This window comes from Neophocaena asiaeorientalis, unplaced genomic scaffold (genome assembly GCF_003031525.2).
Source record: "Neophocaena asiaeorientalis asiaeorientalis breed wild unplaced genomic scaffold, Neophocaena_asiaeorientalis_V1.1 scaffold14, whole genome shotgun sequence".
Classification (NCBI taxonomy): domain Eukaryota; kingdom Metazoa; phylum Chordata; class Mammalia; order Artiodactyla; family Phocoenidae; genus Neophocaena; species Neophocaena asiaeorientalis.
In genome coordinates, this window is record NW_020175192.1 from 9,206,305 (window position 1) to 9,233,651 (window position 27,347).

General features: G+C 37.5%; 1 long non-coding RNA gene across 1 annotated transcript; it reads left to right on the top strand.

The window, feature by feature from the left end:
• Positions 1-11,301: 11,301 nt before the first annotated feature.
• Positions 11,302-27,347, top strand: LOC112413220 (uncharacterized). Its single transcript, XR_003005922.1, has 4 exons — positions 11,302-11,883; positions 12,818-12,989; positions 25,996-26,147; positions 26,854-27,347. It is a non-coding gene; the product is annotated as an uncharacterized LOC112413220 (long non-coding RNA).

The window sequence follows — 27,347 nt, forward strand, 5'->3', positions numbered from 1 at the left end:
TAGTAATTACCAAATCTGAATAACAGAGAGAAAATAGACTGGGGAAAAAAAAAAAAAGAACACAGCCAAAGGGACCTGTAGGACTATAACAAATATGTAACATTCATGTCTGAGAAAGAGTGGGACTAAAATAAATAATAATGACTAAAAATTTCCCAAATTTGGCAAGAGACATAAACATACATATTCAAGAAGCTGAGAAAACCCCATACAGGATGAACCCAAAGAAATACATACCAAAACAAATCATAATCAAACTTCTGAGCACTAAAGACAAAGAAAACTTTTGAAAGCAGCCAAAGAAAAATGACATCTTACCTGTAGGAGAAAAACAGTTCATTTGACAATTCAAATTAGATTTCTTATCAGAAAACATGAAGGCAGAAGGAAGTGGCACAATATTTTTCAAGTGATGAGAGAAAAGAACTGTCAACCCAGAATTCTATAGCCAGTGAAAACAACCTTGAGGAATAAATGGGAAATCAAGACACTCTCAAGAGAAGGAAAGCTAAAAGAATTTGTTGTCAGCAGACCTACCCTCAAATAATGGCTTAAGGAAGTTCTGTAAACAGAAGGGAAATGAAAAAAGAAGAAAACTTGGAACATCAGGAAGGAAAGAACAAGAGAGTAAAACTATGAATTAGAATAATTTGCTTTCCTTTAGTCTTTAGTCTTCTAAATTATATTTCATGATTGTGGCAAAATTAGAACAATTTCTGATATGGTTATCAATGTATGCAGGGGAAACTTTTTAGATAATTATATTATAAATGGGAGAGGGTAAAGAGAGGTAAGGTTTCATTCACACTGGCAAAGTGTTTGTGGTAGACTGTGAAAGGTGCATATATAATGTAATACCTAGAGTCTTCACTAAAAAGGTTATACTATGGGATATGCTTAGAAACACTATAGATAAATCAAAATGGAAAAAAAAATGTTTAATTAACCTACATGAATGCCGGAAAAAATCAACTAAAACTGAAACAAAAAGATGAAACAAAACCAGAAAATAAAAACCAAAATGACAGACACAATCTATCACCTATCAGTGATATGGCAAAGGCATTACGCTGAGTGAAAAAAAAAAATAAGCCTTTCTCCAGAGGTTGCATACTGTATAATTCCATTTATATAACATTTTCAAAATTATACTGATGGACAAGAAATGAGCAGTTGCCAGGGGTTCAGGATGGGGGGTGGGGTGGGTGGGTGTAACTACAAAAGGGTAACATGAAGGAGATCATTGTGGTGATAGAACAGTTATGTAACTTGGCTGGGTGGTGGTTTAATGAGTCTACAGATGTCATAAAACAGCATAGAACTGTAAACACACATTGTACCAATGTCAATTTCCTATAGTTTTGTAAGATATAACCACTGGGGGAAACTGGATGAAGGGTACAGGTGACTGCTCTGCACTATCTTTGCAAATTCCTGTGAATGTATAGTTATTTCCAAATTAAATGTTAAAAAGTTGTTATCCAAGAACAATGTTTTGAAAGTTATGAAGTAAATATGCACCTAGTGCTGTCGTAATGAGGAAACACAGGGCCTAATTCAATGTAAACAAATCAGGACAACTTGACAGAAGAGGCAACATTTGCACTGAAACTTGCAGGACAAATGTTTGTCAAGCAAAGTGCAAAGCTGACTGGAGCATTTCGGGGTTATGGAATTGTATGTGCCCAAAAGAGGAAAACATCCGGAGGAGGGTGCGTGGCTCATTATGAACAGACTATGTGGTCCCGTGGGAGAGCAGCAGTTCTAATGAATGAACATTGACACCTCCACAGACATTCCATGGACACAAGTTTATTTGCCCATGTATATGCTGACTTATGTCTTTCCTCCCCAGTACAGACTGTATCACTATGATTTCATGAGAAAATATTGAGAAGCAAGACACGTTTTTCTTTTTTTATATCTCATGCCACTGACCTTCAATTAATTATCCTTTTTTATCATGGATGCATGCTCAAAATTTTAATAGAAAAAAGATGAGAGAAGAAGCCAGGTAGATGCTGAGGAAAGGTGGAAGTGGATTTTAAACATTTATTAAATAATGGGTGAAGTTACCATTAAAAAAAGTACAACGACTACCAAAAACCATTGATCCTGTGGGATGGAAAATAGCTACAGTCTCCATCAGGGGCTGGATGTACACAAACGCAGGATCTTGAGCCTTGTAAGAGGTTCCATTCAGGGAGACAGTACGCTACCATCAGAAAATCAATACAAATGCTAACTTTTTCTTCTAGTTCCAAGTTACATTCGAATGATTGGAAGGATTGACCTGCATCTGTAGGAAAAAGAATGAAGCTATTGTTTGTCAGTATGGGTCAAATATTGCATTAATTTATTCACCCTTTCCTTTATCCAATATTTATTGAGTATTCATGGTGTGTCAGGCATTCTTCTAAACACAGGGGCTTTCAAAACTTAAAACCAAGGAAAGAAATTTGCCACATATGAGTTTCAGAACTTTTATATCTAAAAAATACGGAAACATGATGATGATATTCAATAAACTGGGGGAAATGTTGGCCCCAAATAAGAAAGACAAATGGTTACTATCCTTAAAATACAAAGAGCTCATATAATTTTGCAATTGAAAAATCGGTATAAAACTAAAATAGATAGCTCAGCGAAGATATATAAACTGTTTTGGGGGGTTTTTTTTGTTTTCTTTTTTTTTGCGGTACGCGGGCCTCTCACTGTTGTGGCCTCTCCCGTTGCGGAGCACAGGCTCCAGACGCGCAGGCTCAGCGGCCACGGCTCACGGGCCCAGCCGCTCCGCGGCATGTGGGATCATCCCAGACCGGGGCATGAGCCCGTGTCCCCTGCATCGGCAGGCGGACTCTCAACCACTGCATCACCAGGGAAGACCAAACTGTTAATAAATATTGGAAGTGATGCTCATTCTCACTATTGAGCAAAATACCTTCCACTATTACAGGAAATAAAATATATACTGTCTGTCATACAGAGTGAAGTAAGTCAGAAAGAGAAAAACAAATACTATATGCTAACGCACATATATGGAATCTAAAAAAAATGGTATTGATGAACCTAGTGGCAGGGCAAGAATAAAGACGCAGACGTAGAGAATGAACTTGAGGACATGGGTGTTGGGGCAGGGGAAGCTGGGACGATGTGAGAGAATGTCATGGACATATATACACTACCAAATGTAAAATAGATAGCTAGTGGGAAACAGCCGCATAGCACAGGGAGATCAGCTGGGTGCTTTGTGACCACCTAGAGGGGTGGGATAGGGAGGGTGGGAGGGAGACGCAAGAGGGAGGAGATAGGGGGATATATGTATATGTATAGCTGATTCACTTTGTTGTACAGCAGAAACTAACACAACATTGTAAAGCAATTATACACCAGTAAAGACAAAACAAATACGCTGTTGCCAAGGGTGAATAGATATATGCACAAATAAGTTCAAATTTTTGAAAAGTCTTTTCTCAACATGAGTAAAGAGTCTAAAAATGTTCAATAACTTTGCTCTAGAAATGGTATTCTAAGGATTTTTCATGAAGAAATAATAAAAAGGCAGACAAAGAATTATATATGTGGATATTCATTTAGATATTAGAATAATTTTAAAACAACCTAAATTCTAATGAGGCAGTGATAAAATAAAGAACACCAAATTCACAAACTGTACTATTAAGTAGACACTGAAAATAGTATTTTGAAGACTGACATGGTAAAATACATAATCTATAAATATCAAATAAAATGTCAGGATACAGATGTATGATTGTTTTGTAAAATACTGTTAAGTATATTTTTATTTTCCTTTTTATACTTTTCTGTATTTTCTAAATTTTCTACAATAAACATATTTTACTTTTGTAATTGGTAAACCAGCTATAATTTTAATATAATTATATGATAGCTCATTAAGGAATTATGTATCAAAATTAATTTTTCTAACAATGTTTCAGTAACTGAATATAATGTTTCTTCATAGAAAATTATTAATTCCTAATTATTATGTATTTATTTGCTTCTTATCTATCTTCCTTAGTAGAATGTCAGCTTCTATCTCTGTATTTGTACTACAATTCTATGTAACAGAATTTTCTGCCCCAAAGGAAATTTTCTATATCTGTACTGTCCAATACAGTAGCCACCAGACAAACACATGTAGTGACTGAGTACTTGAAATGTGGCCAGTGCAAATGAAGAACTGAATTTTTAATTTTATTTAATTTTAATCAATTTAAATGTAAATTTATATAGCCAAACACCGTATTGAACAATGTAATTCTAGAGCCCAGAATAGTGCCAGGTAAAGAGTAGGTGCTAAATAAACACTTATATAGTGTTTGGATAGATAAGTGAAATTATTTGATGATTTGGCCTCTTTTTAAAAAAAATTTTTATGGGAGTATAGTTGCTTTACAATGTTGTGTTAGTTTCTACTGTACAGGAAAGAGAATCAGCTATGCTTACACTTACAGATTTGGCATCATTTGATGACATTGGGATAAGAACAGAGATAAAGTTGATATTATCCAACATATAATATTAATATTCCAGTTTGGAAGTTGTTGGCCCTAATATCAAAATGAAATGGGAAACGGTGGCTCTAATGATACTTACTGATAAATGCTTAATAACACTATAGATATGAAATCATTTAATCCTCCCAATCTCAGAAAGTAAGTAAAATCATTTCCCCTCATTTTACACATAAGGAAACATAGCACAGAGACGCAAGGTAACTTACTCAAGCACACACAGCTAATGGAGCCAGGGTTCAAATCCAAGTAGTCTGGGTTCACCTGTGTTCTTAGCCTCTGTAATTTAATGTTTAGACACGTTTCTAATGACTAGGACAGTGTTTGGTGTCAAAGCTACGGGTCTAACGTTACAGCGGACCAAGATGGATTTGGATGGATTTTCTAAGTTGGGCTTCCTGTATTCGAGCACAGTGAACATAATGCATAGTGTCTTTGGTTTGGTTTTCAATGCATCTACACAAAGTCTTGAAATTCATCCAACAAACATGTACTACATGAAACTAAGTGCCAGATATTGTGCTAGGTTCTGGAGGTACAAATATAAAGAAGCTATGTTTTCTTCCCTCCGGGAGTTCTTACACTAGTTAAGAAAGGTTCGTAAAAAGAGATTACAAAATGTGATAAGTACAAAAATGAAAATATAAATATAGCATTCTGGGAGCCCAGGGGAGAGAGAGAACGTTTGGAAAGAATTGATATTGAGGGCTGAGGGTCCCTATTTCCACTCTACTTTCTGCTTTGCAAATTCACCCTGACCCTCATTCATGCTGTAAGACACCCAGGGTTATGGTCAGAGCTTGTAGATTTGGGTTTGACGCACATCTGCCATTTACTAGCTAGTGACTTCCGGGCAAGTTGTTTTTGGGTTCTATAATAGGTTCAAACATCCCTACCCTGTAGATCTTATAGATTTTCTAAAATGAAAGTCAAAATGAGATCTTGCCTGTTAAGTCCAGTACAAAATATAGAAAGCACTATGCCAGTGTCAGGAATTACTCTGATTTGTTAATCTATACCATCTAAAGGGAGTGAAAAGGCAAGGCTTTTATCCTAAAAACTCTTGGGTGACTAAATGACAAACCCGTGCATGAATAATGAATGGAGTAGGCTCCCTGGAAGGTGTCTAGACTTCAGGGGAGTATCTGATCTAGCATCCCAAAGGATCTCATTTGCAAAACGTACTGTCAGTGACTGAGTTGGCATAAACGGGGTTGCATTACAGAAGTCTGGTTGGAAGATGAAAGATAAAGGACAGCAAATGGAGGGTGCAAGCTGGTGTCTGGAAGGCATCGCAGGTATCAGTGTAGATCTACGTTTCATATTAGTGGATCACAAGAGGGAGAAAAGCAGGGGGTCCAGGAATATTTGAAAAAGAATAGAAATCTGTGAGCTGTGACTTGAAGTTCATCAATTTGGCATTAAAAAAAAATCACATTTGTGAAACACCATACAGCTGTAAAATATACTTGCAGAAAGATTTTCCCTTTATCCTAAAAAAGAAAAGAATAAATAAAACCCTAACACCGGACAGTTTGCGTTAAGCACTGTCACCCAGATTTCGTAAGTAAAGAAAGGAAAAAACCTAGAAAGCTTAAGTTATTTGCTCAAGGCCTCACAATATAACCAATACATAAGAAAGAATTTCTGACCTGAAGACCAGTCATTTCCCCCACACCGTGGAAAATACGTATAGTAAAAAGAAGTTGGCCAAGTTGGTCAATAACTGATCTCACTGGAGAATAAAGTGAAATTGCAATTTAACGGGAGAATCAGGCCTGGATAAGCTGTGTTGCCAGCACTGTGGACATCTTAGACCTATATATGACCCCTTTAATTGGGATTAATATTTGAAATCTACTCAAGATATTCAGTGAGTTAAACAGGGAAATAAACACAGGAGTAGAGCTTTACCTCTTTAACCTTCAACCAGATTCAAGGATGTTGGGCAAAGAAGTTATTGCTTGGCCTTTCCCCAGGCAAACTCACTTTCCTGGAGGCCTGTCTGCAACGGCCAGAGGCTGTCTTCTTTGTAGCCAGAACTCTGAGAATTTGCCTTAAAACAGAAGTGCCTCGGGCTGCCCTGGGGAACCTGGCATCTCTTGAAATCCTCTTATGAAAGACAGCTTTTGCCTAAAGCTCTAAGTAACTCATAAAAGGCAAGGGAAGATACTGGCAATTATCCAAGGGATTTCAGCGAGAGAAATGAATTTCAAGCATAAATCTCTTAGAGCAGTGCTTCTCAATTTTTATTGTGCAGGGATCTTGTTAAGATACAGACTTTAACGAGGGATCTTGTTAAAATGCAGATTCTAGTTGGTTAGGCTTGCGGTGGGGATGGAGCTTCTGCGTCTCTTACGAGCTCTCAGGTGATGCTGATGTAGCGAGCTTTTAGAGCATCCGCTTCCTGACAGAATTTGCCCCAGTTCTCCACTTGCTATCTTTGGAGCAGAAGATCTCAGAATTTAGGTCACATTAGAATTACCCGAGGAACTTGGAAAAAATGCAACGTTTGATTTGGTAGGCCTGGGTGGGCCCTAGGAGTCTGCTTTTCTAACAAATACCTCAGCTGTCCCATTTTTCTAAGAAATGTTGCTTTAGGGGAAGTACAGTGGTGACCCAAGGTACCCAGAAATGCCCCAGAAATGCACAATAAAGCCAGTACACAGCCTTAGGGACCAGTAAGTCTTAGCTAGTGAGAGGTTTCTTTAATTGGGGAACAATGTAAGATTCAATTAAAGAAGTTCAGCTCATAATTCAGCAAAATAAAATAAGGTTATTAGGGGTCTCACATGGGCTTCTTCATTGCTAGGCAGAGAAAAGGAGTCTCAAATCTCCTCTGATTACACTCCTGCTAATTTCATGCTGAAGGACCTGCTATGTGACACAAGTAGGAGCAAGCGGAGAGTGACAGTAACTGACACCCGAAACTCCAGGAAGAGGGCATGTATAAGAGCCCCTAGAGATCCAGACACCCCAGTAAGAAGTAAGAGGACACATGTAGCTCCACAGCCAAAACTGAGTCATATTTTTTGCTTTCAGAAACTGTTTCTATGGAAACTCACTAGAAAGGTCTCTTGGTCTCTGCAAGCAGAGATCATTTTGAGAGATGTGTGGGGTTTTTTGTTTGTTTTGTTTTTTTGTGAACGTAAAGTAGCAATATAAAGGTGAGTAAAATTGATGCATGATGTAAACCGAGTTGTGCTCCTCTGTGATCTCCTACTTAGATAACCCCTTGGGGAGGAAGAGATGACATGGTTTCAGATGGCCATCCTGAACTACAAGAGGACACAAGGTGATGGAGGAAAACAAGGTGAGGCTGAAAGGGCAGTGAATCAGAGCCCAAAAGATTAGTTGCTCCAGTACTAGCTCAACCACTAAGTAAGTGGCTGTGAGGTCTTGTACCATCACTGGACCTCACTGGATCTTGTGTTCATCATATAACGAGAATGGCATTAACCTAGATTGAAAATAATGTCCTGTCTAGCTTGGGAAGTCTGTGTTTTCGTGACTGCAAGCCACTGTTTTCTTCTCACCTGTGCTATGAGGGACTGGAGGAGAACTCTTATGAACACTCACTAAAGAATGCGTAACATAGTTTGTGCATATGACGGGTGTGTATATGACTTAATTATGTACTTTCCTAATTTCACGATGGCAGAGCTCTATGGTGTGAAATGCTATATGCTCAAGAACTGTGCCTTTCGTTTTCTATTCTTTCTGATCCAGTCATTGCCACAGATTGCATCCCTGATTCCCTAAACTGTTGAAGTCTCAGATCTAAAATAAATTGATGAAGCTTGTCTCCTTTTACAATGACCTCTCCATTAATCTGTCATAAACTTTTTTGGCTTGTTTATTTGGAATATTCAGATAATTTAAAAAAACCTTTTATTAGCAGAATGATAATTGCTGGTATCTTTCAATTCTGGAGCTTGGGAGTTAGACTACAGAATAGATTTGGATCCCTTTGGAGATCTATCTATCTATCCATATATATCTGAAGCTTAAATATATATATATAATATATATAAGTTTAAATATATATATAAATATATATATATCTGAAGCTTAAACCTCATCTCCTTTGTGAGTCCTTCAAATTATAACTAATTATTCCTCCCTCTTTGATCTTATAAATCATTGCTCTTTCCTCATTTATCCTTTAACATATTTCTAGGTGTAAGTGAGCAAACGTAAGTGATATATAATCTAAGTTTATACCAAACACTGAAATAATTGGGTAGATTAAAATATGTACTAAAACCATGCAGAGAACTTGGTAAGGATCTCTCTGTTGGACTGAACAAGTTTCACAGAAAGATGAAAGTCTTAGTCTGAAAAACCTTAGGTCCCTGGGAAAGGATCTGGGCAAGAGGAAGGGAAGAATGTTTTTCACACTGCAGCCCTGGGTCACGTGCATGGATGCAGAAGTCCTGTTCCAGCTCTGACATCACCAACGGAAGCCGAATCCGGCCTCTGTACCCTGACACCAAATTAAATCTCAGAGCCAGAGTTTTGGGTGAAGTAGAAAAGAATAGCTTTATTGCTTTGCCAGGCCGAGGAGGCCACAGCAGGCTAATGCCCTCAAAACTGTGTGTCCCCCCTTGGAGAGGGTAGTGAGAAGTTTCATAGTACTGCTTCAAAGAAGGCGTGATCAGCTCGTGGACGTTCTTCTGATTGGCTGGTGGTGAGGTAAGTGGGCGTCGGCATCCTCAACCTTACGTTTCCAACCCATCTGGGGTCTCTGTGCTTGTGGGCAGCACACAGTTAACTTCTCCCACCCGGCGGGGGGGCGGGGGGCGTGTTTCAGTATCTGCAAAACAGCTCAAAGATATTGTTGTGTGTATCCCTTGAGGGGGAACCAGGAACCTGCCCCAAGGCTGCACTATTGTTTCTTTTGACTGTTCCTCCCTTGTCTCTGCATCCCCTCCCTTCCCTAATTAGCAACTGTTTGAACCTGCCCATTGGAACTCAGGGAAGGGCCTGGAGGCTGAACGAAGTTTATCTCCTGTAATCAAGAAATGGGGGATGCGGAAAGACTTTTGTGCCCAGGAGCCCCACAGGGCCCTGCTTGGTATCACAACTCTGTGAACTTAAGGGAACTTACAACCTCCGTGACTTCAAGTTTCCTCAACTATCAAATGGAGACAGTAATACTAAGCTCCTAGGGTGGATATGATAATTAAATGACACGTATAGAATTTAACAGAGCCTGGTTCGAGGTGCTCAGTCAATATAAGCTAATGATAATGAAAATGGTGTTGAGAGTGAGTAGGGGTTCATCTACTGGAAGATGGAACAAACTGTGGAGATAAATTCTAGGGCCAAATCCAAGCAAGAATAAAGCCTAACTTGGGAATTAAGGGTCGTGGGGCATTTTCTAAAGTTAACTGGTTTCAGATACTTTCAATCCACCACTCTTTTAGTGCTTCACTTGTCTGAAAGCCATGAGGTTTAGGATCTGTTTTCTCATTATTACGCTTTATAACACACTCAACAGAGGAGAGAAAGGGAATAAATTATTTTGTAGTATTTCTTTCTCCAAGGTATCAACTGCTGATTTTGAGACACATAATTATTAAAATTATAATTGGCTATTGGCAAGTAGAACATTGGAAGCAAAGAAATGAATTATAAAAGAATGGAAACTCTGTGGATCATTTTTATTCTTCTGAGTCATTTGTGCTACTTAGCGGCCCTCAGAGAAACAAATCAATAACTATTGTTTAGAACTTCCCTCCAGCTTCCAGTGCTTTGGGAGCCTTTTTTCTATCAGTGAGCCGTAATTTCATCAATATGGTATCATTAGCACACCACAGTTAGCAATTAACCTTTATCCAATAAGCTCCTTTATCGCTTTAGGAAAAAAACCGTCAGTCCCAGGGAATATACTCAGGTTTCAGTGGTACGGCTAGTTCTATTTAGGAGAGAGGAAACAGCTGTTAAAGTTAGAGTCAGAGCTAGAGTAAGCATTGATTTGTAAGAACCAATCTCCTGTTTCTAAGGCATCCCGAGGAACGGAGGGGGTATCCATATCAGTCATTTTTAATTTTGGTCAGAAGCAAAGTGCTCCCCAGTAGGGGCGTCGTTACATTCTGGTTTCTTGCAGGGCTCATTAACAACAGCTCCATTTTAGATACCAAAATATGTATGAGTGTTCCAGTAGTTACGCTCCTGTATAATTACTTCAAATGATCCTCACATCAACACTGGGAGGCAGTGATAATTATGCCCATTCTTCTGATTGGAAAGTAAAGCTCACAAAGGTCAAGTAAACTGCCCTTCCTCCCACAGCTATTAAGTAGTACAAACCCTGGGTCATTCTTACTCATTTTCATGAGTACTTTTGAGCCAAAACATATTCCTGGATCCTTGCCCCAGATCTACCAGTAAATTTCTGGATGACCTTGAAAATGCCTCTCTGGTTTTCAGTTTCCTCAGCTGTAAAATCAGCTGTAATAACAGGGAGTTGGTTCAATGGACTCTAAGCTCGTTTCTAGATGTGAGATCTATGATTCCAGACGTCTCCAAATTAATTTTGTATCTCAGCAAGAGTACTTTAGTATTAATTTTTTTTTTTTTTTTTTTTTTTGTGGTACGCGGGCCTCTCACTGTTGTGGCCTAGTATTAATTATTGGTGCAATTACATCATAGTGTCCCAGTCATTGTCCTAGAGTGTATTTTGTAAGAGTAATGATGTTTTTAGTAATATGAACACCCTATGCGGCCTTTGTCTTTTACATTTTTGCAGGGTGTTTGTTGGCTCTTTTCTTTAAAATAGTGTCCAGGGTTTACAGATTATACTCATAATAATATTAACCATTAATTTCCTAGATCTAAAAAATTGCTTCTGACATGTATTATAAGCACTCGGAATGATTTAAGTAGTCAGAACAAAATAATTAAGAGATGGATGACATAGGGATTCATTCATGCTGTTTACGTTAATGTGAATTGGCTGGCATATAAAATGTCATTAGTGAAGGCAAAAAAGATTCAGAGACAGGTCTACGCATAGTCTATGTATCAGATGAAAACATTCCAAATAGAGAAAGAAATGTCCCACTTTAATTTGTCATAGACTAAATTAAATATAGAAAGACATAAAAGCTTTTGTTAAGATTTTTTTGTCTCATGTACAGGAACAGTTGGTCTCAAAAGATTCAAATTGAATACAATCCAGTAGAGAAACAGTAACTTTTTAAAATTTACAAAAGCCTTTGCAGAGAGAAAAAGGAGAAAACAACCTATGAAATAAACTTAAAACCCTGGAGAATGTTCCTTGGTTTGTCTAGCTCTTGAAGAAGAATCCTACGGACCTTGCTCCTTCATCGTGCTAGAGGTGAGCTCTAAAGGGAGTTAAATTCTCCTCAACTGCATGTTCCACTTACAGCCGTGAGGTCTGAAAAGGGTTTAACAGGAATGGAGGAGGGCTGCAACACAATGATTGCTGTGGTTGGCACACGTTATTTATTTTTATGTTATTTTATTTATTTGGGGGGAGGGTGCTTTATTTTAAATGAAGGAAATTCCTTGAGTCATTTATTCAAAATTCCGTTATCACTTCCGTTGCAGGTTTTAATAATGATACATACATATGGGTTAATGATGCCTTTTTTTTCTACCACTGACATGCCAACATTGTTTTTCCTCGTCTTTCACATCAAATATTATATTATACTCCTGTAGTCATCAAAGTTATTACTATTAGCAGGATTTAAAGTCCTTCTAAAAGCAAATGCAAGCAAGCTTCATAATTTCAACAATAAATATAGAGAAAAAATAACTATCATGGAATTTAAGATATATAATGGTCCAGTACATATACATACACATACATGGATGTTTATGTATATGCAATTCTTCTTTTAATAAAAATCTATGACCTCAATACATACCACAGTTAAAAGGAGAACCACTGTGACTGAATTGGGAGTAAAGCCTTTTGAACTCCTTCTTCCCTCATTTCTGGTGGAGGTCACTGAGATACCACCCAAGTTTGAAAACAAATGATGTAGTCCATGTCCTTTCCACTTTTTATACATGAGGAAACTGAGGCCGGAACATGTTAAAATACTTGGCCCCATCACAGTCACTCACTCACCCCCCTAGGCTAGGACCTCACCCCAAGTTCAGGGATAGGATGGTGGCAAACCCTTTCTTTCTGAATATCCAAAGTACTGCCTTGTAGTCACCACTGTGCTACTGATTTGGGTCTGTGACCTTGAACACACCCGTTGACCTCATTGGACTGATGTTTTCTTGTCCTAATACAGGAAAGATGATAGGAAATATTAAAACAGGAAAAGGAAGAGCAGATCTTCTACAGGACAGTTTTATTTCTACAAAATGACTTCAGGTGAAATCCTCCAGACATCACCAAAGGCTTCAACTACAGAAAATGAAATGAAACAAAAGCACTAATACGAACTTCAAAGAAAGCAAACAGTAAGAGAGATCCACTGGTACACTGGGTATCTACAATGGCATATTTCTTTTTTTTTTTCCTTTTTATTTATTTATTTATTTTGACATCTTTATTGGTGTATAATTGCTTTACAATGGTGTGTTAGTTTCTGCTTTATAACAAAGTGAATCAGTTATACATATGTTCCCATATGTCTTCCCTCTTGCGTCTCCCTCCCTCCCACTCTCCCTATCCCACCCCTCCAGGCTGTCACAAAGCACCGAGCTAATATCCCTGTGCCATGCGGCTGCTTCCCACTAGCCATCTACCTTACTACGTTTGGTAGTGAATATATGTCCATGCCTCTCTCTCGCTTTGTCACAGCTTACCCTTCCCCCTCCCCATATCCTCAAGTCCATTCTCTAGTAGGTCTGTGTCTTTATTCCTGTCTTACCCCTAGGTTCTTCATGACATTTTTTTTTCTTAAATTCCATATATATGTGTTAGCATACGGTATTTGTCTTTTTCTTTCTGACTTACTTCACTCTGTATGACAGACTCTAGGTCTATCCATCTCATTACAAATAGCTCAATTTCGTTTCTTTTTAAGGCTGAGTAATATTCCATTGTATAGATGTGTACGATGGCATATTTCTTAACTACAGCATGGAACATTTGCAGTAGAACAATGTGTGCTTCACTACTGCAATCCTTTCCTAAAATTTCCATGGTAGTGCCTCTAACAGGAGAGAAATGGGAATGTATTAGCCCTTCTTTTTTTCTTTTTTTTTAAATTTTACTTTATTTATTTATTTTTTATACAGCAGGTTCTTATTAGTTATCAGTTTTATACCTATTGGTGTATACATGTCAATCCCAATCTCCCAGTTCATCCCACCACCAGCACCACTGCCCCTGCCGCTTTCCCCACTTGGTGTCCATACGTTTGTTCTCTATGTCTTGTCTCTGTTTCTGCCTTGCACACCAGTTCATCTGCAGCATTTTTCTAGACTCCACATATATGCATTAATATACGGTACTTGTCTTCCTCTGTCTGGCTTACTTCCCCCATAGGACAGTCTCTAGGTCCATCCGCGTCTCTGCAAATGACCCAGTCTCATTCCTCCTTATTAGCCCTTCTTACTCTAACACCAGCTGAATTTATAAGCCGACTATATTCTCATACTTTATGTATAAATATGTAATCTTTAGCATCTCATTTCTCAATTTTGCCTTTACTTTTGTAAGTAAAATTATGAATTAACTTTAATAAAAAATAATGTGTCTCTACTTAGCTATACTGCTAAGTTTTACAGCAGGACCATAGGGAGGGGAAGAGGAGGAATAAAGACACAGATAATTCTGAAATAACTTTTCATTATATGGTTAAGGATACACATGGAGCCCAGAGGATGGTACAAACATTTTCTCCATGATTCACCTTTCAGATCATGTTAATTTCACCTAAGGTGAGCATAGATGAATCCTTCTTTTCTGTTCTCCTTCGATCCCATGGATTACTATATGCTGATAGGCATTAATAAATATTTTCTGAGGAATTTTAGAATTTTAAAATTAATATCCTTTTATACCCAAATATTTTTGTCATGAAACTTTTATCATGACCTATATAGACAAATAAACATCTAGAGAAATATAGGTTAGATGCACATTAATACATGAATTCGATTTTGCAAACTATTATATGTTCTTTAAAAAGTTTTGTCTATTGTTAATAAGTAGGAAAATATACAGGGTAAATGCATACACAAAAACTTAAGTAATGATTACATATTAAGAGCAAGACTTTTGCACAAAGAAATATATTTCTACTTGGTTGAATCAGAGAGTAAAAGGAAAAAAAAGAGGCCGGTGGGGTTAAAATGTGCTGAAGGTGGCTTCTGCTAGTTCTTGAGAGTGAGTTGTACACATACCTTCACATCTCTTCCAAGCTCCTCATTCAATGACATCATGTTGGTAGTTTGAATCAGCCTAGGTGGGAGGATTTACACTGCAGGATTCAGCAAACATTACAAATCAGGATTTGTTCAACCAATTCTGGAGCACTGATGGTTAAATAGTAATCAACGCATCACTGTCTAAGACCCTGAAGAACCTAAAGAGGACCTTCGCAAGCCTTCATCTGTTATCAAGACTCCTTAATTTATATTATGTACAGATAGCCTTACTTCACTACTTTTCTTTCCTTCCAGTTGTTTGGGTTTACACATTTAGATGTATTTGCAGCAAATTTAATAGCTAATATGCTGCCTTAAAAATTGTATTGTGCTATATTAAGTACCAGAATGTTCCAAGAAAACTATAGTCATATTATACAGGTTAGGAGAAAATAAATAATAAATACTTGCATAAAGATGAGAATTGAGTTGCAGTAACATCAGCAAGATGGCTGAGTAGGAAGCCCTGGACCCTCCTTTCTCCCATAAACACAATTCAGCAATAGCTTATGGACAGATTTCCTTGGTGAGAAATCAGAAAATGTAAATTGTGACAACAATAACATAAAGTGTGTGTGTTGGGGGGGAAGTCATTAAAGTTTAGAAGTTTTGTATGTGATTGAACTTAAGTTGTTATCAGCTTAAAATAAACTGTAATAGCTATGAGATATTTTATATAAGCCCCCCCATACACATACAAAATACCTATATAGAGATTGCAGAAAAGAAAAAAGAATCAAAACATATCAATACAAAAAAGTGACAAGACCAAAAAGAAGACAACAAGAGGAGAGACAGAAAAAAAGAACAACAAGACTAACAGAAAACAACTAACAAAATGGCAATTGTATATCCTTTCCTATCAATAACTACTTTAAAGTAAATGAGTTAAATGTTCCATGAAAATATATAGAGTGGCTGAATGGCTAAAAAAATAAGACCCAAGAATATGCGGACTACAAGAACATCACTTTAGATTTAAGGACACAAACTAACTGACAGTGAAGGCACAAAAAGAGATATTCCATGCAAATGGTAACCAAAAGAGTGTGTAGGTGGCTATACTTATATCAGACAAAGGAGACTTTAAGTTAAAAACTGTTGCAAGAGACAAAGAAGGCCATTTTATAATGATAAAAGTGTCAATCCACCAGGAAGCTATAACAATTATAAATGTAAATGCATCTAACATAAGGACATCTAAATATACAAAGCAAATGCTGACAGAACTGAAGGGAGAAATAGAGAGCAATAAAATAATAACAGACTTCAATACCCCACTTTCAATAATGAACAGAACACCCAGAACAGGAAACAGAGGACTCAAATAACACTATAGACCAAATGAACCTAACAGACATGTACAGATGTACAGAACATCCCACCCAGCAGCAGGGGAGTACACATTCTTCTTAAGTGCACGTGGATCTTTCTCCAGGATAGATCACGTGTTAGGTCACAAAACAAGTCTTACCAAATTTAAAAATGTTGAAATCATACCAAGTATGTTTTCTGACCATAACGGTATGAAACTAGAAATCAGTAACAGAAGGAACACTGGAAAATTCACAAATATGTAGAAATTAAACAACGCACTGTTGAACAGCCATTAGGTCGAAGAAGAAATCAAAAGGAAATCAGAAAATACCTTGAGACAAACAAAAACAAAAGTACAACATCCAGAACTTGTGTGATGCAGCAAAAGCAGTACTAAGAGGGAAGTTAAAATGCCTGCATTAAAAAAGAGGAACGATCTCAAATAAACAACCTAACTTTACAACTCAAGGAACTAGGAAAAGAACAAACTAGGTCCAAAGTTAGTAAAAGGAAAGAAATAACAAAGATTAGAGCAGAAATAAATAAAATAGAAAATAGAAAGACAATAGAAAAAAACAATGAAATTGAGTTTTAAGTAAACAAAATTGACAAACCCTGAGTTAGACTAAGAAAAAAAGAGAAGACTCAAATAAATAAAATTGGTAATCAAAGAAGAGACATTACAACCGACCCAAAAAGAAAAGGTGTAAGAGACTACTATGAACAATTGTATACCAACAAACTGGATAACCCAGAAAAAAATGGATAAATTCTTAGAAACATACAACCTACCAAGACAAAATCATAAAGAAATAGAAAGAATGAACTTACTTATAACTAGTAGGAGATTGAATCAGTAATCAAAAACCTCCCAACAAAGAAAAGCCCAGGACCAGATAGTTTCACTGGTGAATTCTCCCAAACATTTAAAGAAGAACTAACACCAGTTCTTCTCAAACTCGTTCAGAAATATGAAGAAGAGGGAACACTTCCAAACTCATTTTATGAGGCTAGCATTACCCACAAGTCAGACAAAGACACCACAAGAAAAGAGAACCACAGGTCATCCTTGATGAATATAGATAGATAGATAGATAGATAGATAGATAGATAGATAGATAGATATATATAGATGCAATAATCCTTAACAAAATATTAGCAAACTAAATTTAACAGCACATTAAAAAGATCATACACCATGACCAAGAGGGATTTATCCCTGGGATCCAAGGATGTTTCAACCTATGAAAGTCAGTTAATATGCTATACCACATTAACAGAATAAAGCATATGATTGTGTCAATAGATGCAGAAAACACGTTTGACAAAATTCAACACCCTTTTATGATAAAACTCTCAACAAACAACAAAGAAATTACCTCAACATAATAAAGACCATAAATGAAAAGTCCACAGCTAACATTATACTCCACAGTAAAAGACAGAAAGTTTTTTCTCTAAGATCAAGAAGGCAAGTATATCTACTCTACAGGTACCACAGCAATTAGGCAAAAAAAAAAAAAAGAAAGAAAGAAAGAAAGGAAGGAAGAAAGGAAGGAAGAAAGAAAGAAAGAAAGAAAGGAAAGGAATCCAAATTGGAAAGGAAGAAGTAAAATTGTTCCTGTTTGTAGACAGCATGATCTTATATATAGAAAACCCTAAAGACTCCATAAGAAAAAGCTATTAGAAGTAATAAATGAATTCAGTAGAGTTACAGGATCCAAAATCAACATACAAAAATCAGTTGTGTTTCTGTACACTAACAACGAACTATCTGAAAAGGAACTTAGGAAAACAATCCCATTTACAATAGTGGGACCTTATATTACTTATACTTCATGTTTTATTTTTTTAGTGGCTGTTCTGGGATTTCCAATACACATCCTTAAGTTATCAGAGGCTGCTTTCAAATACTATGCAACTTTGCATACAATGTAACAACTTACAATGGTATACTTTTTCTTTCCTCCCTCAAATCTTTGTGCTATCTTTGTTATACATGTTACTTCTATATATGTTATAAACTCCACAGTGCATAATACATTGTTACTACTTTTGCTTTAGACAATTATCTTTTAAAATGGTTAAAAGTAAAGAAATGTGTCTTCTATATTTATCTTCCTTTTTACCGTATCTAGATATCTTTACTTCTTTGTGTAGAACCACACATTTCCATCTGGTATCATATTCCTTCAAACTAGAAAGCTTCCTTAAACATCCCTTGCAGTGCAAGTCTTTGGCAATGAATTCTCTTAGCTTTTGTTTGTCTGAAGAAGTCTTTATTTTATTCATTTTAAAAAGATATATTCATTGGGTAGAGAATCTGGGTTGACAATTTTTTTCTTTAAATACTCTGAAGATGTCACTCTACCATTTTCTGGTTTGCATAGTTTCTGAAGGGAATTCTGCTGATACGTATGTTTCACTCTCACTGCCTTCAACATTTCCTCTCTATCCTTGATTTTCAGCATTTTTACTGTGACATGCTCTGGTTCTGGTGGTTTTTGTTTGTTTGTTTTTAAATTCTCTGGAATACTTGGATCTGTTTGTTTTCTTTCATTAAATTTGGAAAATTCTGTGAATTCGTTTCGACAACACGTGGAAACCAGCAAGAGAACCTTGAATTGCAATGGATTGAAACAAAGTAGAAGTTTGTTTCTCTCTCATAAAAAGAGTCAGAATGTAGGCAGTCCAGAACTTTCACAGCAGGTGGATCATCATCAAGGGCCAAATTATTTTTATTTTTTGTTTTACAACATTTTTACGGTGCCTTAGGGTCTAACATGGGTGCCTGAGCCTCAGTCATTATTTCAGCATTCCAGCCAGCAGAAAAAAGAAAAAAAAAAATGGGAGAAGGGAGAAGAACGTCCCCTCCCTTTAAAGACACGTAAGAAACTTCTTGGAAGTCTCATCTGATAATTGTGCTTATGTCTCTTGGCTAGAACTTAGTCACATTGCCCACACTGAACACAAGGAAGACTGAGAAATATACTTTTTATTCTGGATGGCCATCTAGCCAGCTAAAACTCAAGAGGTCTCTAAGAAAATAATAAGGAATATATAGTAAGGTAGGAGGCGGGTAGCAGTCTTTTCCACAGCTGTGCATGAAAGCCATGTCCTTAGCCTTTAAAAACTACAGATAGCTGGTGTTTCAATTACCTATTGCTGTGTAACGACCACTCCAAAACATAGTGGTTAAAAATAACAATATTATCTTATTTCTCATAATTCTGTGCTTGGCTAGGCTCAGTTGGACGGTTTTCCTCATCTACATGGTGTCTGCTGAGATCACACATGAAGCTGATTTCAGAGGAGAGCTTGGCCAGCACTGGAATATAAAAGACAGCTTTGCCCATGTGTCTGGGGTCTTGGTAGCGAAAACTGGGATGTCCACAAGGCTGCAATATCTCCTTCTTTCTCCATCAGGAGAGCCAGGTCTCTCTACTTGGTGGTGAAAAAGGCTCTAAGAAAGTAGGTATAAGATGCCAAGTGTCTGAAAGCCTAGGTCCAGAGCTGTCATGATGCTACTTCTATCGTATTCTATTGGTCAAAGCAAGTCACAAGATTATCCCAGATACAAGAGCAGGAGAAGGAGACTCTGCCTTTGTATCGTAGGTGAGGCAAGGGCACAGAATGAGAGGACGAATTGCTGGTGGCCATCTTTGGACTCAGATCACTACTTCACTTAGAGATTCTCCATAGGCTAGGAGTTTGCTGAAGTTGTCTGTTCTTAGAATGAAAGGAAGAGAGGAAACTCATAGGTGGTTGGGTTTATGCACAAGAGTAAGGATCACTGGCTCACTCTGGTATCACTGCCAGAATCCCAGCAGACAAGATCTTGGAAGCGGCACAAAGAAGTACACATAATTTCTACACAGAGAAGCTCCTAAAGCAACGAAATTACTCTCAGACAGTGTTGTCAGCAGTTTAGACTGGTATAACCTTTCTAGGTAATAGAAAGGTTAGAAAAATGTGTGTCCCATTGACTCAGTAATCCCAATTTTAAAGACTCTATCTTAAGCACATATTTTAACAAGTGTGAACAAAGATGTGTAATGCAGTGTTTTGTATATGGATGCGAGCCTGGAAATAATTGAATATTTATTAGAAAGGGGAGATTTATTTAGAGGTTAATAGAATACACTGCAGTTTTCAAAAATAATAAAGTGTGAAAGGTCTTCACCCTATCTGAAGTAAAAGCAGCCTAAAAAGGAGACTATAAAATTGTATGTGTATAAATTGTATATAATTTCATTTTCTTTTGCAAAATTATGCATAAGAAAATGTCTGGAAAAATATACATTAACCACTGTTAATATTACATTAATATTACGGTTTCTATTACTTTTTCTCAGTTGTATTTTCTAAACAAAAATTTTTTTACGATAAACAAGCATTATTAATGTACTAAAATAATATTATATACAATATTAAATACTAAAGTAGTTGCATAGTGCCCACTTGGCTTGGTTTATGTTTTCCAAACATAACCATGTGAGTAACTTTATGTGAGTTCTTTTTGTTCTTCCCAAGGAACAGAGAATTATATTCAAACATTCCCTTTCTGTACATAATTTTAATTTGTGAGCCCTGCCATCTGTGTGAGGCTTGTTGCATCACTCCTTACTAGAGGTTATTGTTCAGGCTTTCCCACTTTGGAATAATTACAATAGAATAACCTTGAAGTTATCACCTCTAATAGCAAAAGAAAGCAAGGTCCTGGGAACCTGAATATCTTCTAAACCAGCATAGAAAGCCAGAGAATCAGAAGGAATGAGAATCAGGGTGTAAAGATTTATTATGCTAAAACATCATTTCAAAAGGTCAAAATTCCACATTATTTCATTAGGTTTGCAGTAACTCATGAAGGCCTTCCCACTTACGTGTCCAGTTTAGGGAGGTTGTTAAATGAAATAGGAGGCATGTCCCCTGGAGAGAGAGAGAGAGAGAGAGAGAGAGAAAGGGAAAACACAGACACAGAAGAAAGCCACCAGGAGCCCTTACAAAGCAACCCACCCACAGACACTGAGACAAGGGTCCCAAGCAGGCAGAGTTTACAGAGAGCTCATTTTTAATCTTCAAGACTCAGTCCAAATTCTGATCTTCTTAAAATTCTCTCTAACCTCTGCAAATCGAGCTATCATCTTTGTTATACTCCTGTCTTTTTTTTTTTTTTGCGGTACGCGGGCCTTTCACTGTTGTGGCCTCTCCCGTTGTGGAGCACAGGCTCCGGCCATGGCTGACGGGCCCAGCCGCTCTGCGGCATGGGGGGTATTCCCGGACCGGGGCACGAACCCGTGTCCCCTGCATCGGCAGGCGGACTCTCAACCACTGCGCCACCAAGGAAGCCCTACTCCTGTCTTCTTAATGTAAGGGCTGGCTATCTATTTGATACCATCCAAATATTACTTTGAATCTGAATTGGTGTCTTCAATATTCTACTTTGGGTTGTTACTTTTTTTTTTCAGTTTTATTATAAAATCATTTCATATTAAAAGTTACCTAAGTAACATTCAAATATATTTTCATCAAAATGCAAAATAATAAAGATTAACATTGTTGAGCACTTACTCTATGTCAGGCATTTAAAAAAATTTACATGTACTTCTTCAATTCTTGAAACAACTCTATGAGGTAGCTTATGTTATTATCTTCATTTTGCTTAAGAAAAGCAGGGTACACAGAGGTGAAGTAATTTGCCCAGAATGTCTCCAGAGCTAGAACTCTTAACCTCTATATTATACTATTTCTCATTAATATAAGATAACATGGAATAAAAATGGGAATGGTACCTGCACAATTATGTGAGACAGCCCTGCCTCTGTTACTCTCTGGTCATTTGTCTTTCCAGAGATTTATCTATTCATGTGCATGTTCATTTGCATGTATGAGTACCAGGTATGAGTCTCACTCCATAAACTATGCATGTACAATGTAATTTTTCTGTAACTGAACTTAATTGGTCTAATTTTTCTTACGGCACAAACATATTCTTTTTAAATTCCACATCTCCTTGACACTTTTTCCTGGATTGTCTGTAGGTTCTTCAGGGCATGCCAGGTACTACATTATGGGGAACCATCGGGGGTCTCCATCCTGAGACATCCATAGTTCCATCTGATCCTTATTCCAGTAGGATCACTGTCAGTGACAGAGAGGCCTCTCCAGATCTGTGTCTTTCTTAGCTATTCCTGCATCCCACAAAAGCAGATTTAAAATTATCCCACTGTTCCCAAACTCCCCTTGGGCTGCAGTAGGAAACCAGGTGGGGCTGCAGAAGGCCCTTCACCACCCAAGCACTCCTACTCAAGTGCTTCTGCATCCTCTTGCAGCAGGGGGAGTTCTGGGGCCTTGTCTTAGAACCCTTACCTGGGAAGGTCCGTGGAGAGCAGTCCAGGGTCACTGGTACTGGATTCCTCAAATGTTGCTAGAGCTTCTATTATTTCTCTTCTCCTCTCCCCTTCCTCTCTGGCTCTGTCTCAATGGATATGTAACTCGTTTACCTTATTTCTTTGATGCTTTTATTCTCCCACTTCAGGGAAAAAAATTGCTCTGATTGTATTTTTCCAAATCCTCGAAACTCAAAATCCAAGATTTAGAAAACAGTTATAAGGTTTCACTATTATATGTGAGGACTGTGATAGGATTCTTTTATGTAATCTTTATCAAGCTATGGTGGCATCCTTTTACTATCTATTGAGACTTCTACTATTATCAAGAATGGGAATTGAATTGTATCAAATGCTTTCTAAGAATCTATTGAGATAACCATATATTTTTCCTTATATACATTCTGAAGTAGTAAATCACATTAATAGATAAGCATATATTCAGTCTTCTGCATTTCTGAGAAAAGGTCTCCTTTGTCCTGAATTATCAGCCTTTTCATGTGCTGGTGGCTCGAGTCACTGAGATTTTGAAAACCCGTGATTGAGTTTGAGCATCTTGTAGGTGCCTGACTCTGATCAAGTCACTTAATTTTTATTAACTTTAGTTCCCTCAAATGCAATATAAGTACTTCCATCCTAGTCACAAGGTAGGTGTTAGGATTAGGTAAAATTGTAAAATTCTTATACAGTAAAAAAAAAAAGAAAACAAATGTTGTACAGATATCATTTATTACTTCAGGTATTCAAGAGAACTGAGTGATTATACTTGTATCCTTACCTAGCATGCCGTTAATGAGGATGCACTAGTGCATTGAATTACCACTTCGTGCAACTCTCCTTTTTTCTAGTGGCAGTGGCTCCACGCACCAATGGGTTAGGAGCCCAAGGCACACAGGATGATAAGTTAATTTTCCCTAAGACTGCATCAATGTTAGAAATGCTGTCATGGCTTTGTATGAGGGTCCAGGGATACCGACCAATAGTTCTTGGTTAGTAGCTGGAGCTACTTCTTCAAGAATAAAGACCGTGTTTTGATGGGTAGAAAGAAAATGGCCCGTGGGATGATATTTTGCACGTTGACCACTAGATGGCATTATGAGCCTATCAGAATTGTTTTAATGAGGCATTTATTCACCAGTTAAATACTAATTAGTTAAAGAAAGATATTAGTAAATGGAAGTTAGTGATAATAACAGCACTATCTTTGAGAAAGCTGTTTGTCCTCCTTGTCTGGATATCAGCTAAAGGTAGCAATAATATCTAGAGACAATGTTATTTAGCCCTCATTTCAAAACAATCACCTCCATAAGAAAAATAATTACACTAAAGCAAATGGAAAGGATACACTCTTAGAAACCAAAAGTCAGTGAGAAATTCTATCAAAAAAAAACTAAACATATTTTTGTTCTCAACTGAATTGCCTAAACACTTTGTGAGATAAATGAATTCCAAAAGAGTTTAGATAACTTGGCTTCAAAAGGAAATGGGTAGGATGACAATGAGGAAATAATTTTAGGTTTAACTCAGAGAGGGCTGCTTCTCCTGTCATCTCTTTGGGGTTGCTTTTGGCAACGGAACACTTAGATGGATGGAATTTAGGTAGTAATAAGAACAAATATTCGAATGATTATTAATTCTTATTTTAATTCATATTAACTATCATGACAGGAAGTAACTGAACTTAAAGCTAGGACTTCTTTGTTGGGGACACTCATAGTAGCATTTACTGACGCTAAACAAACACTGGCTTTTCTGGTTTATTCTGCTTTCCTATCATCTCATTTATCCCCTCCATGCATCTCCACTTCCTCCAGTACACCTTTACAGGTTTCCCCAGCTATCAGAAAGTAGAGTTCCTATGGACCCTTTCACGAGCCACAATGCTGTAAAGCAAAGATGCAACTACCTTTGGACACATCTTGCTAATGGAGGCACAAAATAAATGGAGATAAAGCACAGATGCTCACAGACACAGTTCAAAGCTATGGCGGCTGCTTGCTGAGATCCTGAGTGTGGTTCTGGGGAAGGAGCTTGACGGGACCATTCTCCCTATTCTGGGTGCACAGATGCCTCTACTAAGTCTCAATGCAAAACAAATGCTGGGGTCTTCCCTGGTGGCGCAGTAGTTGAGAATCCGCCTGCCAATGCAGGGGACACATAGGTTCGATCCTTGGTCCAGGAAGATCCCACGTGCCACAGAGCAACTAAGCCCGTGTGCCACAACTACTAAGCCCGCACGACACAACTACTTAAGCCCATGCGCCTAGAGCCCGTGCTCCGCAACAAGAGAAGCCACCGCAATAAGAGCCCTGAAATTATTCTGGAATTTCAGGGGTTTTTGTTTGTTTTTTTGTTTTTGTTTTTTAAATACAGCCTACAACGAAGAGTAGTCCCCGCTTGCCACAAGTAGAGAAAGTCCACAGTAGAGAAAGCACAGCAAAGAAGACCCAATGCAGCCAAAAATTAAAAAAATAATAATTTAAAAAAACCCCCAAAAGCAAACGCTGAATGCTATCTTTGCTTTTTACCTTTTATCGTAAAAGCGAAAATCCTCTTCAGATTTCTTTCTGTTAGATAAAATAGGTACTAATGCAGGTCTTTCGTAAAAGCAAAGTGGCTTAGAGAGAACTTTTGAAAATCGGGGGATACCTGCACTCACTCTCATAGTATTTTAAAGAACGAAACACCTCTCTCTCTCTTTAACCTCTTGAGAAAGAAAGAACACTCCCAAGTTGGCAGCTCACACTGCTCAGCGTGAAATACAGTGGTCTGTGGGTGCCGGAATCATGCCTGGAAATACTGTCCCCAATACACACATGTATAACATCAGCTGTAAGTACAGCTTGTGTCTGGTCCTCAGTCCCACTTGGAATGTTTGAGATGATTGCCTATTAGGGATCTCTTTACAACTATGAAATAGTAGACTTTTCATCAACAATTATTTCATAATTTATATACATAGATAGGCTTGATAAGGAAGAGACCAATTTCTAATGGCCAGGGAGTTTTAGGAAAGAAGAAAAAGAAGGAGAAGAAATACTCCCAAAGACTCACTAGTGCATAGTAATCCATTATCTAGAGCTGAGATCTGATAGAAAAGTTCATAGATGTCAAGGATTCTAAGAAAATATGTTTACACAGTTTTCTTGGGTCACATTTTTGGCTTCAAACTTTATTTTACGGTTTTCAGGAATTCTGTCTTCACAGTGAATCAGTAAATGGTCAACATTTAAGACATGACACTCTTCTGAAATCAAAGTTCAAGTAGAACATTCTTAGTCAAATGTTGAGTCATGCTGACTAAGAGGCAATGGTGCAGGGAGGTGGGAGAGAGGATTGAGGCCCTCACAGAAGTCACTTGAATAACAATAGTTTCATTCTAGGACTGGAGAGCTCTCTAGGTCCAGGAGTCAGAGTTCCTAACCAATGGGAGAGACAGAAGCTTGAACAGCCCCCTTTATTTCAGTGGGAGAAAAATCTCTGGAATGTTATTTGCATAACTGTGACCTCAATTCAATACAACATGTCCAAGCAGGTAAGACAGAATCCACTATACTGGAGGTCGAAGTCTCAAGGGTATACTTTTAACATTTCCATTACAGAAATTCTTATCATGGGATAATGTTCTCATCTACACAAGGTGAGACTATAAGGTAATGTGATTCATTTAACAAAAACAACAAGCATAACAGAATGCATGCAATGAGATGAATGTGGGCTCTTGTCTTTGGAGAATAGATTTGAATTTTGGAAACAGCCAAAATGTCAGTAGCTTGGAGGTAGTGCAAGGGAGAACTCTTAAAAAGCTGAATAATTGGGAAGATTGAAGCTGCAGTGCGTAATCTTTTTTTTCAAACAGGAGCTTCTTTTGGTTTTCACAAAGACCTTCCCTGCCTGAGGTAAGGTAGCTTGAGACAGCTGTTATTTGTGATATGGTCATGTGTGGTCATTCCATGAGAAGGAATGCACAACTTGGAGAGTCAACTTGATAGACCTTGAAAAGACTTAATACATGATAATTGCATAGACTAATTGAGGATGTCTATATCTAAAGAACTGAGATTTTGAGTCACGTGCCGTTATAAGGAATTCCAAGGATCCACTGAATTTATCCTATTTATTCTGGAATTTCAGTTTTCTTTGTTTGTTTGTTTTTGTTTTTATTAATACAGCCCAATAGTCTAGGTATATGTTCTGAGATTGTTTCTTAATGTGAAATTTGCCTTATTCTTTGCATTTAGGATAATTGGATTTGGCTTATAAGAAACATGAGAAAAGAAGATTTACAAGCAACCTATGCTGGATTTAAGATCTTCTACAGAGAATTGACTTAATGTGGTCTCCATCTTCTCCACTGACAGAATCCCATGATTTGGACTAGCAGAGCAAAATGAGAGAATTGGATTAGATGTAAAAGGTTTCTAGAAAAAACTCTGAGTCTTCTGCCCTGATGATCTATGAGTAGGAAATGTGATAATATAGCAGCCTACCCAGAGAGCTTTAAATTCCATGCTGCCCATTTTCAGAAGGAATAATGACTTCCCAGCTGGAGAGTCACCATGTTCATCACTTACAGAGGCTGGGTACTTGGCAATCTCGACCAAAATATTAGCTAAGGATACCTGGGAAATAAAGGAAAGCCTTCCTTATTGATATTTGCAAATTACAAGTCTTGATGTGGTTTTGAGTTATATATCACCTATATGATCTATTGTAATTAGCTATATATATGACA